Source organism: Fukomys damarensis, unplaced genomic scaffold, assembly GCF_012274545.1.
Source record: "Fukomys damarensis isolate Sample0158 unplaced genomic scaffold, DMR_v1.0_HiC HiC_scaffold_18, whole genome shotgun sequence".
Lineage (NCBI taxonomy): Eukaryota > Metazoa > Chordata > Mammalia > Rodentia > Bathyergidae > Fukomys > Fukomys damarensis.
In genome coordinates this window covers 12,066,774-12,081,147 of record NW_022900930.1, presented here as the reverse complement: position 1 = coordinate 12,081,147, position 14,374 = coordinate 12,066,774, and the positions used below count along the sequence as shown (strand labels likewise).

At 39.9% G+C, this 14,374-nt stretch overlaps 1 long non-coding RNA gene across 1 annotated transcript in view; it reads right to left on the bottom strand.

Annotated features, from left to right (window-relative positions):
* Positions 1–361: 361 nt before the first annotated feature.
* Positions 362–14,374, bottom strand: part of LOC117286737 — a 42,703-nt gene continuing 28,690 nt past the window's right edge. Inside the window, exon 3 of the long non-coding RNA XR_004517856.1 lies at positions 362–1,335. This is a non-coding gene — a long non-coding RNA (uncharacterized LOC117286737). The remainder of the gene's footprint in view (positions 1,336–14,374) is intronic.

Below are 14,374 nucleotides of genomic sequence, written 5' to 3'. Positions count from 1 at the left end.
TACTCTCTCCCTGTAGTCGGGAATCTTCTTTGGCCTCTGGCCTCTCTTAACGACAGTCTCTCTAGCAGGCACAGTGGTGCATACCTGCAGTCCCAGCTACTCAGGAGGCTCTGGTGCTTGCTCAAGGCCACTCTGGACAGCATCACAAGATCTGTCTCGAAAATAAATAAATACAAGTTCTCAAGTGTATCCCTCGTATTACATACTAACCTATTTTCCTGATCGGCGTGAGACCAAGAAGGATAGCAAAGAAGGACAAATAGGTGGAAGAAAGCTTTCTTTAAAAACAAACGGCATGATTTAATCATGGTCACAATGCTGTTCCCCAGCCCAGGGAGCTAAGTGCACTGCCTCTGCCAGAACCGCAGCTACTACACGTGTGCCCGTCCACAGCCCGTCTCCAGACACCAGTGCCACCTGAACCCAGCCTGCGTCCTCTCTGATTTAGGATTTTCAGCCCTATCCCAAGAACACAAACATTACAGTGCTTAGGTAGAAGGTATTAAATCAAAGCTTTAGGTCTGTGGAACTAAATTATAGTTATACAAATTCCTTCGGAACGTCCCAGGACTTGATAAATCACTCAGTGAACATCTCCACTCTCGAGGGCCTGGTTTACTGATACCCAGCTGCAGAATCCCCACAATGAAATAGCTGTAACCTCGGGATTCATTTCACCCTGCCTCCTCGGCTTCCCAGTGGGTATAAGACACATTCCAGTGGAAACCCACTGGTACTCGTGGTTAGACTGTGGGGCTTTTTTGCTTCAATTCTGGATAAGTAGGCTTTTGTGGGCTGGCCTGGGAGCTTTGCCATTATGTGTGATTTTGTAGCTATGGGATATAAGGCCCAAATTCTAAATAACTGGTCTGACAATTTTCAGAATTTACCTGAAATTTATAAATGGCAAGTTGAGAACAACCCATTCTTTTGTAAATGGCCTGAACCAAGACCATGGCTCAGATAAGTAAGATAGTTTCTAAATAACAGGGTGTGAAGGAAATCTAGGAGCATGGCTGATGTGTCTCAGAAAGGCAATGCTGTTCTTAGTCCATGAGTCAAGGTGATTATGAGGGATGGATCCTGAGCTTCAAAACAGCTTCACAGATGAATGCTCACGTCTTGAAAGAAGAAGCCAAAGCAGAAAAAGTATTAAAAGATGCAATGCACTGGGAATGGCCACCCGTTTAGAGACGGGGATATGGACAGGGACATCAGGCTGTGGTGGCAACATCAGTCTCATTCGTGGGGCAGAACAACAAGCAGAAATGGCAGCGGCATCGTTGACATAGGCATCTGTCCACAATGGAAGTCTGCAAGTGTGGCCACTGTGAGCTGAAACAGGAAGGCGTAAAGGAGTCATTCTTAAAGTCACCAGATAAGACTAGGTAGCACAGGGCAACACATAAAGTCATCCATAGTGATTTAAAAGGAAGTGCTACATCCCCAAATGCTTGATAAACATATTGTGAGCATGGCTGTGACCATATGTCTTATCCCCAAACTGGTACAGACAAGGAAACATCTTTACATTAAAAAAAAAAAACTTTAAAAAATGTGTGTGCATGTGTGTATAAACCCAGCTGGTTCCTGCCAGACACTAGCATTGAGCCGCCCAGAAAATAAGAAAGAAGCAAATGTCTTTAGAAAGCAGGCTGGCACTGACACCCTTAGTCCATCAGACCATGTCTCGTTCCCAGCATTTTACCCAACTCCTGAGTCCTCTTTCCTCTTCTATCTTCAGCCTTTTGACTCCAGGTTTCCAACAGATGCTGGCTGGGCTCAACCATGTTCTGTTGCTGATTAGAATCAAGGAGACTGAGTGATTTATAAACAGTAAAGGTTTACTTTGGCTTTCAGTTCTGGTGGCTGGAAAGTCCAAGAGCACAGTACTGGCATCTGTTTGGCATCTGCTTGGCATCTGGTAAAGGCCTGGTACTGCTTCAAGTCATGCTGGGAAGCAGAAGGGCAAACAGGCCCATGCAAAAGAGGCAAAGCACAGGGCATCCTCACCTGATAACAATCCATCTTTCAGTAACCAAACAGGGCCCATGAGAGTGGAAATTCACTAATGGGGGAAAGGCATGAATCTCTCTCTGAAGGCTCTGCCCTTGTAACCCAAAGACTTCCACAGGGCTGTCCCTACTAACTCTGGTGGTAGGAACCAAGGCTCAAGGCAAGTGTTGCTGGGGCCAAACCACAGTCGAACCACCTGGCTATTGCCCTATTCATCTGATTTTGTTTTGGTTTGGGTTTTTTTTGTTGTTGTTGTTGTTTTGTTTTGTGTTTTTGTACTGAGGATGGAACTCAGGACCTTGCACTTGTGAAGCAGGTGGCAGAACCACCAAACTAAATCCCTGGACCCCTACTCATCTGATTTTACATAACTCTTTGCTTGCATTGACTCGGTTTCTTAATCTGCCTATGCTGTGGTCTCAAGCAGAATTTCCTAAAGGATTTTTACAAAATATAGTCTTAAAAGTATTGTGCAAACTAATAAGTTCGTGCAAACAAGATGAAATAAAATAGTTCATAGAGAACAGAAATTTTGTTGAAATTCTTAATACCTACTATGTCTCATACAAAGAAAGTGCTGCCTACATAGATGGTCGTTTCAAAACTCTAAACTTAAAAAATAAAAATCTTAATGGTGTAGGGAAGGATTTTATGAACAAAACCTCAGTTGGCCATGAACTAGCACAAACAATCAATAAGTGGGATCTCTTCTTATTAAAAACCTTCTGCACAGTGTGAAGAGACAACTCACACTGTGGGAAAAACTTTTCACCAGCTGTTCCTCAGACAAAGGTCTACTATCTAGAATATATATAAAGAACTTTAAAAAATCAGACCTCCCAAATTTAAAGACCCAGTCCAAAAATGGGCATCTGAAATGAACAGACATTTCTCAAAGAAGTAAAAATAGCAAATAAATATATGAAAAAATGCTCAGTATCACTAGTCATTCGAGAGATGCAGATGAAAACAACACTGAGATTCTACCTCACCCTAGAAAGAATGGCTGCTATCACGAAATCAACCAATAACAAATGCTGGTGGGGCTGTGGAGAAAAAGGAACCCTGCTCCACTGCTGGTGGGAGTGTAGACTGGTACAACCTCTGTGAAAATCAAGCACCCATGTTCATAGCAGCACAATTCATAATAGCTAAAACTTGGAAACAGCCCAATTGCCCATCAACAGGAGACTGGATAGAGAAGATGTGATTTTTTTAATAAAATGAAGTATTACTCAGCCATAAAGAATGAGAAACTAGAGACATTTACAGCTAAATGGATGCATCTTGAGGCTATGCTCTTAAGTAAAATAAATAAGACACATTTGAGTAAATATGGAAGTTTCTCTAGTGTGAAAAACTGAAAGTGTAAATAAGGACTAAAAGGTATAATAGATAATGTGAAATAGGAAGAAAAGATGCAAAGGGGAAGGAGCAATGGGAGGGGTAGGGGAAGAGATGAGAATGGAATCAATATAAAAAAAAGAAAAACTGAAAACAAAGTCTTTGTAGATAGGGAGGGGTGGAGGAGTTGAAGGGAAGGCAGGGGAATGGGGAAAAAGTAAGAACCAAGATGGATTATGGAAAGGTGCAAATTTTCCATGATGAATGTCATTACAATGTATACTTACACCAATATAATTAATTAATTTTTTAAAAGTAAATGTCTTCAATTTTGTGATTTTAATTAGCCCCTAATATGTGAAAAACATTGAGCATGAACCTCAACCTCTTACTCTTTATGCAGAAATTAATTGAAATGTATTATGGAATTAAGTAAAACTAGAACAATATGTTATACTTTAACAGATTCAGATGTTTAAAAAGAACAGCAAATTTTCAGAAGAACACATGAAAAACATATTTAGGATTAAGGAATAGGAGAAAGGTTATTAGAAATGACACCAAAGTACAATCCATAACAGAAAAACTAAATTGAAAAATCTTGTGCTACTAATGACCCAGTTAGGCAAAGGAAAAGACAACCCCAAAGAAAGTAATTGCAAATCAAATGTTTGACAAAGGATTAGAATTTAGAATATGTAAAAACATTTTCAAAAACCAACAGCAAACAATAACAGTTATTAAATGGGCAAAGGACATGAACAGACATGTCACCAAAGAGGAGATAAAAATAAAAAAATAAGAACATGAAAAGATACTCAGCATGATTAGCTACTAAGGAAATGCAAATTACAATTACAACATGACATTAATACACTGTTATAGCCACTAAGGAAACAGTGATAACCCTGGAGCTGATGCAAAGAAACTGATTTCTTATATGTCCCAGTGGGAATGTAAGATGGTGCACTGGTCATTCCTTATAAAACTCCACATGCAACTATCATACAAGCAAGATATAGGGCTATTCCATTACCCCAAAGCAGGGGTGCTGAGCCTATAGGACACTGTATCATTGAAAGCTCTAAAACATTCGTCATCACTGCCCTGATGGGACTCCCTTGCCTTCAGCTCTGCATGTCTCTCCCTTAGCAATCACTAATTTGCTCCTCAGCTCACTAACTTGTCATTTCAAGCATGTTATATAAGTAGAACCACATGAATGTAGCCTTTAAGATCCAGGTTTTTTTCACTATGTGTAATGTTCTTAAGATTGGTTGAGTTGTTGCATTGGCCAACTTTGTTCCTTTATAATGTTGAGTAATGTTCTATGGTATGGAGGCATCACTCTTCAGCCACTGAAGAACACTTGGGTTGTTTTGGTTTTAGTCTGTTGTATGTAAAGATTCTATGAACACTTGTGTGTATAGGTTTCATGTGAATATAGCCCTTCACTTTTCCTGGATAAATGTCCAAGAATATAAGAGCTAATAAAAAACTATGGTACATGCTTAGATTTCAAAAAACTTATTACAGCAAAAGACATTACACAAATCTATACGTGGGATAAAAGTGATAGAACTACGCACACTTAATAATGAATGCATGTAAAAAATGGTAAAACTAGATAAGCCTGTAGCCAAGTTAATAGTATTACACCAATGCCAATTTTCTGGTTGATATTTTACTATTGCTATGTATAATGTCTCATAGGAAAAGTTGGGGAAAGGATACGCAGGCCTATCTGTATTATTTTGCAACTTCCTACGAGTCTAGAATTATTTTACAATAAAACATTTTAAAAAGTGGTTTAACTATCAGATCTTTTATTCATGGAGCATCAAGTGAGATCAGTATTCTATGGAACACATTCTAGGAAATCAAGTCAAAGGAGCCAGGCCCAAACCCACCACCAGTTTCCCAGCCCCTGACCAGTCAACTTGACCTCCATCAGTGGTCAAGGTGGCCCCTGGGTCTTGTCTTTCTTTGCATCTGAGAAAACACTCCACATAGTTGGTTTTGTTCCAGGGAATTTTCTAGAAAGATTGGTTCATTCCGTTTGCTTGTTTATTTTTTGCTTTGGCTTAGACCATCCTGTCGAGTTTCTGCTCCAGTGTATGTCAGTCCGTGACAAGAGCCATGCGTCATCCACAGATCCTAATGGGATGGGACACAGGTGGCAATAGTGAAAGCCAAACACTTGGAGGAGGAAACCATTCACTGTTGTAATAACCGCCTGCTCTCAGAAAGTACTATGACGTGAACAGAAGTTGTGAATGGACCTGGAAAAAGCAGATGGTCACTTCCGGGACAGCAGATCCATGCTGTGTGCCCACCTTGCATCAGCACTTCTGTTTCTCTTGACACACAGCCCAGACCAGTGGTGGCACAAACTTTCAGAACTTTCAGTGCTAACTCGCGCCCTAAGTTTGCCACCTCTGGCCTAGACCAATGTCTGCAACTTCAGTGTCGGCAAGAATCACCTCAGAAAACCCACATGTTGCTCTATATCAGAATCATGGAAGAGAGACCTGAGGGTAGCATTTTAAATACCTCATGAGGTGATACTGGGGCAGAACATCGTAGGATCACAGCTCCTTCTATGGAATCACTTTCTAAAAATCATTTTAGCTGGGAGCCTTGTTGCTTGTAATTCATATTACATGAAATGTGTACAGCTAATGACCTCTACCCCTCACACTAACCCAGTATTTGTCAAATGATATTTTGTTTCCTTGTACATCACTCAAAAACATTGTATTGCAGATGTGCAGGTGTGCAGACCTATGTGTGTATGTCTCATGTGTATGTGTTAAAACATGAAGGGTAATAATTGTTTCTAAGTGTGGTTCTTCTGTCTGTCACTGAAAAACGAAACTTCTACTCTAGTAGCATTTGCGATATTTCCAAGACACTGGGAAATAATGTATTTTGTTATTTTTTGTTTGTTTGCTTTGCTTAACCATATTGGAGGAATCATTAAAGATAGTTTGACCATTACCTTTAAGAGCTTTGCAAAAGGGTGCTTTTGACAGCTATTTTTTATTGACCAAGGAGAAAGCCTAGCAAATAACTCTGATTTAAAAAAAGCGCGTTTGCTATTTGATGTTGCAGCTTAACTTTAGAAGCCCCTCTAGAACCACAATGGAAGGGGGCTGGGGCTTTATGAAAATGAAACAAAGACTCAGTGATTCCAGGTCATGTGACAGAGGTAGCTGCAGTAATACACAACCAGGAAGAGGCCCTGGTGCCTGGTTGGGAATTTCTGACAATACTGCAATGATTTACAGCACTTTATGAATCTCACAGTCAGCTCAAGCAATAGACAGACCCTTTTAGAAAATAGTAAAGGATTTGGGTGAGGTAACATATTTATAATATGTGTGTGTTAATTAATTTGAGTTAGTGATTATACACCATATATACAAAACTCATTTTGTGTTCCGTTTTTTAATTTTTAAAATGTAATTTGATTTTCTCAATCCCAGTAACTAATTTTTGAAGAATATTAAGGAGTTTCATAGCCCTTTTAAACACCCTTGATATAGATCAGTAGTCTCCAAATGGTATGCCCAGCACTGGAGGAGAAAACACTTTCACTAATATTTAATTTTATCAAAAAGAGGAAAAGACATTTAACTTCTATAATGTTAATAGATATATTGAAATTGGCACCCTTATTTTGTCTGTCCCAGTCAAGGGAACCATCCAGGACATTAAGTGAAGAGCGGAGGTGCTGTATTCCAGGAAGTAGATGGCAGCCCCTCTCTCAGCCATGAGCTGTCACAACTCCTGAAAACATTGCAGTAGTGTGTCCTTGCTTACATGGTAACTAAACTAATCTCACAAAGTGAACCAAGTAGTGTGGAACAGTGACTCCAAGGAATTGCCTGTGTCTTTTAAACAGAAAATCCTGACCTAGAAAATGCCCCAACAATCCAAATAGCCAACCGAAGATAGTAATAATGCAAACACAAGCAAACATTAAGAAAATGGGAAGTAGGAAGGGTAGGGAAAAGGAAATAAGGGAAAAGAAAAATTAAGGAAAGTGAAATAATGGAAACAAAGTTTTTGTAAATACAGAAGGGTGGAGGGAGTGAAGGGAGGGCAGGGGTATGGGGAAAAATGAGATCCAGGATCTGTTGTGTAAAGGTACAGGATCTCAATGATGAATGTAACTGTACTGTATACCTAAAAAGTACCAACAAACTCAGTAAGAAAAAAAAGAGAAAGAAAATGGAAGTTCTGACATTTATGCTATTCCCTCAATGTACTTTCCCTCTGTCCATATCATGCGGGGTTTTAGAAACCAGTGATAACTTTTTGGATTTGAAAAGAAGTTAGCTCAATCTGTGAGAAAGTGTTTTGTCTTTTTAAAGAAACTAATGCTAGAAAAAGAACAGTTTGAAAGTGGACATTTGAAAGCATTTCCCATGTTTGTATGATTATTGTTTTTACCTGAAAACAAGCCATGTCACTTAACAAAACCATCAAAAGTCTATTGGAAATTCTTCTGAACAGACTTTTAGTGAGCTGCGAACTTATTTGGTAAAAGTACAAAAATGAAATGCTTTGTGATTACTTGGGAAGAGAAACTGACTGACATCAGAGAAGATGAAATTTGCTAGCAGAATTTAAACAAAAAAATCCTCATAATCAGTGGAGTAGAATGAAAATGAGCATCTGAAAGGGCACTGGCTCCATCTGGTCCTACACAGCTTTGTGAGACATTGTTTCAGCTGCACCAGCAATAAAAGAAAGGAAGAGGGGAAAAGGGAAAAATGACCCTACCAGTGAATTAGCATTGCTGGATCATAAGTGTTAAACCAGTACTGTATATTCTAAAATAAGAATACTCAACCACACTGCTCTTACTAAAAATTATTACTATGATTTGTTAACTTTTCAGTAAATAACAAACTATAATATGTATATACATTTTTTATGTTGAGGTACATAAGCTCAAACATTAAAAATTTCTGTGTATTGTCTGTTTTATTTTATATATATATATATATATATATATATTGTGTGTATATATAAATATATATATATAATACAAGAGTAACAAGAACACTTTATTGATCTTTATGTATTATTGCTATGGTTTAAATATATGTCCCCTCTAAGATGCACAAATAATATCACCATTGTAACAGTATTTAGAGGCAGATGGACCTGGGGGTGTAATTCAATGCCTGCATAGCACGCATGAGGCCCTGCAATTGATCCCAGTACCAATAGAACAAAATAGAATGCAATACTAAAGGTAATCACTAAAGGTAATGCCATGAGACCTCTGCCTTTATGAATGGAATACTATATATTTTTATTTAATAATGTCTCTATCACAGTTCTAAAAGGTTAAGTCTCAGTTTCTCTCTCACTCTGTCTCCTTTCTACCAGGTACTACCTTCTCAATCTTATCTTGGACTTCACACTTTGCAGCCTCCAGAACTATGAGGAATAAACTTTTGTTCATTATAAATTATCCAGTCTTGGGTACTCTGTTATAGACATATGAAACTGCCTAGGACAAATGGATACAATCGAAAATGTTTGGGCTGAGTGAGTAGCTCAGTAATAGAGTGCATGATTAGCATGAGTGAGGCCACAGGTTCAATCCCCAGCAAAGCAAAACCATCAATCAACAAATATCTAATTGGCTTCACAAAATATTTGAAGACCACTCATGTAAACATGAAAATCACATGTGAAAACAATCCAGGAGAGGTTAATCTAAATGGTCATCACATCAGGCCAAGGTCAAGTGCAAAGGGCAGAGCTCCGATGTGTGAGGAGCTAGGGAGGTGTGGCCTTCGGCACTTGTCCTTTGACAGTTTATTCACTTACGCTGTGCAAGGAAGTGTGGACAGAAGAAAAGCAGTTGTCATCAATGTTGCTATGTCATCTACGGTGCACTGTGCTGTCCACTTGGACACCTCTTCGAGAGATGTACATGAAAATCTGCATACCCCTCTCATATTTTAGGATCATGACTTGTGCTTTTGTGTGGGATGGCGCTGAGCCGAGCTGAGTCTGTCATAAGGTCTGACATAAGGCCTGCTTAAGAGGCAGAAGATTCTGAGCCAAACAACCCAAGCAGCCAAGGCAGGTGGCTCCACAGTGATGATAGGAAAAATCTATTTTCCTAAAAATTGCTAATTTAGTCAATACCCATACATGTAGAAATACAAATTAATGAATATGGAATTTTTAATTTGCTCAGCACCAAAATAATTCCAGAAAGAAATGAAACTTCAAAGATACGTAGAGTAGAGTGTGAGGGTAAAATGTAAAACCCTCCAAACTTGGAAGGCAGTTGCAGTTTGAATTTGGGCAAAATAAAAAGAAGGAAATCACCCATGTGTACCCTATAAGCAAATGCAGTATATAACAGAAAAGTGTAAGGTGCCTTGCCCCGTGCCTCAGTAGAGTCCCCAGCATTACACCAGACCCTTTCCCAGAACCTGAGACCACATACACTGCAGTCACACTAGCAGCCACACTAGCCACCTGTCGAAATGACCATGTGCCTTTCTGCTACATCCCCAGTGATAAGCGGGCTTTTCAAGTGAAGGAGGCATACACACAGCCTGCAAGGTAGTCAGAAAAGTAGAAAGATATGGAGCTTAAAGGCCATATGGAACTTTGGATATCTTAGGGTGACAGAAGGAAGATGCCAAGATTCTTAGGTCTTTTAAGCTTTCAAGAGTTCTTGGATATAAGAATCCCAAACAAAGGAGTCAAAGACTCTGTATTGTATAAAAACCTACATGGGCGCATGAAGAATGCATACAAGCGATACTATATAAGTCAAGATATTAAGAAATATTTCTTTAATCATAAATATTTTGACAGTAAAATTGAACCTTTGGAATTACAGCTCCCATGACTGCAAAAGCAATGCACTGTGCTACACACTTTCAGTTTGATCACTGTGACTGTTCGCACCCACTGCTGTAACCAAGTGCTGTAAACTAAGTAGGGCAAGCAACAGACATTTCTGTTCCCGTTCTGGAGGCGAGTGGCCCAAATGGACAGGATTAGTTCCTTCAGTTTGCTGTGAGGGAAGAGTCTGCTCCCCACTCTCTCTGGCTTCCAGCAGTTGGCTGGACACCTTCCTTGTGAATGGCCTTTTCCCTATGTGTTTGCATTATCCTCTCCTTGTAGGTGTCTTTGTGTCCTAATTCCACCCCCTCCCTTTTTTTCTTTTCTCACTGAGTTTATTGCTACTTTTTAGTTATACAGTACAGTTACATTCATCATTGGGATCTTGTACCTTTACATGACAGGTCTTGGTTCTCATTTTTTTCCCCTTGTTCCTGCCCTCCCTTCACCCCTTCCTCCCTTCCCTATTTACAAAAACTTTGTTTCCATTTTTTCATTTTCTCATATTTTTTCTTTTCGCTCTGCCCACTTCCCCTACACCTTTAGCCCTTATCTTCCCATTTCACATTGTCAGTTATACCATTTGGATCTTATTTGCCCTTTTAGGTTTTCACACCAAAGAAACTACTCAGTATTTATACATGTGTCTTATTTACTTCACTTAAGAGCATGACCTCAATATGCACCCATTTCCTATGAATGACTCTAATTTCTCATTCTTTATGGCTGAGTAGTATTCCATTTTAGAGAATAACCACATCTTCTTTATCCAGTCTCCAACTAATGGGCATCCACCCCCTCCCTTTAAAAAATAAGTGATCCATCAATAACAGATTAGAGACCCCCATTATTCCAGTAGGACCTAATCCAGTGTGACCTCATCATAACCAATTATTATTGCAATGACATTATTTTCAAAGGGAAGATCACATTTTGAGATATATATTGGGAGCATGTGAATTGATTGGGGACACCATTCAACCTACACCAGCTGTAATTTCATACAAATAAAAGTCTTCCTTCCTCATTAAAAAGAAGAGTGGCTTTGGTAAGGATGGGGACACACAACACTTTCAGTTCTGCATTTCTGTCAAGGAATCACATCTGGCCTTTAAATTCCCCATCCTACACCTAGCTGTGGTCATCCACAGGTGGAAAGTGAACAGAAACGTTTTGAATAAAGTGGTTATAGCATTTGCATCCCTGCTCCTGTCCTCAGTTCTGCCTCGCTACTGCTGGTCTCTTTTGCATGCCACACCCTTTGCTCTTCTAAAGCTACACATAAAAGATTTCAGAAGGGGAAATGTTTCAGGGTGTCTGTACCCCCGTGAAACACCTTCCCAAATGATCAGTTAAAGGAAACACTTTAAAGGACACATTTTAATAAATTTTCATTCTGAATATACTGAAAGTGTTTTATTTTATTCTTGCCCTTTACCTGCTATCATTCTCAATGTGAATTTTAAAAACTTGTACTCATCACAGTGTAGGGGTCTTTTATTCAGAATACAGAATACTAGAAATATGCACTTAGGCAGTCATAAATCCTTTGCGTGGGTGATAAACAAAAAATATTCCCAGGCGTTTCATGACCTCTGTGGCTGGAAACCCTCCATGGGCACCAAGTGTTGCTTTTGGTATTCATGTGAATGAGCCTGAATAATGAAGAAAGCCTTGGTAACAGGCAGCTCAGGCTGTAGCAGAGAGAGAGGCGACTCGGCTTCCATATGTAATTTCCGACTTAGAAATTACAAGCAGGGAATGTGAATTGGTCTGAAATATCTGAAGTTACCAAAGACTTTGAAGAAGAGTAAAATAACTCAGCCTAAATCCAATACAGAGACAGAGATTGATGGAGGGTACTTTACAAAGTTCACTAATTTATGCCTGAGCCCCTGTTGATGTCGGGGGTCTCTAAGGTGACAGACAGTCCTTTCTCAAAATAGAGGCAAGCTAAAGGCGTCTAGGGCTGTGACCATTTCACAGGCCCTGTCTGTCAATCAAACAGGGCACATTTCGGGCCTCTTTTGGTCTTGAGATCCTGTTAGTCTCCAAGTGAGGAACACATTTATAGGTCCACATATAGCACAGGAAAGTAAGCCTTGGATGAAATCCAAAAGCCCTCACCTAGCCCAGCTCAGTGCAAAAATATCCAGTTCTGGGAGCAAAGGGCAAAAAGGGAGCTGTCTAAATTTAGCACACTATATGGGAAAATTGCTTAGCATATCCATAGGACAAGTAGGAAGGACTGCCCCAGAGACAAACTCCTTGGTTCATGTTTGGAGGATAAAAAGGGGTCAAGTCTCTCTGAAAGGTATTGAACTGTTTGGAGTTAGAGAATCTCCATTTGCTCTCACATTAGTATGCACACGAGCACCTATGTGAATCCTACAGGAGGGAGCTTCCATCATTGCTCCCAAGATAAATCAACCCTGGAGAAGAAACAGAAGGTCACTCATTCAGTACGGCGTTTGAAATCATGAGGGTGTATGATGGCAAGTGTTCCATTACTTTCCTTTTCATGATAGACCTGGTCTGTGGATAACCCAACTAACTTTTTTTAAACATAAAAAGTGATGGTAAAATGTACATAACATAAAATTTACCTGTAAAACTTTAGTCATTTAAAAACTTTTAAGCCATTTTTAAAAATTAGTCAATTTAAACTACTATTCAGGGGCATGCAGTACATTCCAAAGCACTCTGTGACCATCACTCCTAGCTATGTCCAGACTTTATCTCCACTTCCTCTTTAATCTAAAAGTAATAAATGTACAAACAGTCTTGCTCTCTCTTCCCTGACTGTGCATCACTTCTGTTCTGCAATGCCTTCTACTGGGCACAGCAGTGCTGAGAACAGGTAGTAACCATCAGAACCACACAACCTCCCAGCACAGACTCTATGAGCTGTGTGGGCTCTAGGCCCAGGCTGGACTTTTCTTCTGCCAAGATTGTTCTAGGAACACTGCCTCCTCGATATGGGCTGCTTGTTCCGTGCCAAGATGAGTGCTCAATGAATTTTAATGATGCCATAAACTAGATGATGACAGGAAAGTGAAATGGACCGGTCTGCTGTCCCTCTCAGGGGTTAATGACAACAGTCACAAGAAAAACAAATAGCATTCAGACTGAAAAATGACTCCTTCCATTTGATCACCTGTCTGGACTGAGATTTTCCAATGGTTTTGTTTATTTAGAAGGAAGCCATAAATCTCTGGAATTAGGATGGACTGCACCGCACTGCAATCCTTGCTTGGCCTTGGATACCCTCTACCATGTTCATCGTTTCAGTGCCAGCCAGGGGCAAATGCTGCTTCTGTCTCTGGAATGAGAAGAATTATGGGCAATGAGACTCTTCTAATCTTTCAGGTCTCCTCGTAGAATACAAGATCAACTTCATCAAGATGTTAACTCTGGGCTGCAGTGGCAGAGTGCCTGCATAGCACGTACAAGGTCCTAGGATCCCCCATATGCAAGGGAGAGACAACAGTCTCATGTATGCCACTTGGGGATCTTGCCACCATCAGGCACCCAAGGACACCTGATATCATCTCCACCCAGTGCCCAAGGTGTCCTGGTAACACTTCTGCATGTTCATCTTTGGAGACCTCACTGCTGTTATCATATTCTAGGCCTATTTCATTCATTTCCTGATGAAAAATTGAGTGTCTGAGGTTTGTGAGTTATAGGCTCTTCCTTTCGGGGAAACTGAAGCACTGCACATTAAATGACTAACTCTAAAATAGCCAGGTAGTTAGCTCTTCCTCCACTTTACCTGATGGCTGATGTACTGGTTCTTCCTTTCCCATACAAGAGCATGAGAAGACCAAGACTTGGGACTGACCAAGGTGAAAATCAGCAGAGGCAGAAATGAGGGAGTTTGAGATTAAGGAACAAGAACTCAACACAGTGCTCTAAATAACGATAGAATTCCTGAATTGAAAGCAATCTTAAGGACTTTTTTGATCCAAGTTATGGTTTAGACCTAAAATGTTGCCCAAACATGCCGAGGTAGGGCTTTCAGAAGGTGACTGTTTCATTAGAACTCTAATTTCATCAGTGAGACCATAACTAATGGCATTATTGGCATTATGTGTGTGTGTGTGTGTGTGTGTGTGTGTGT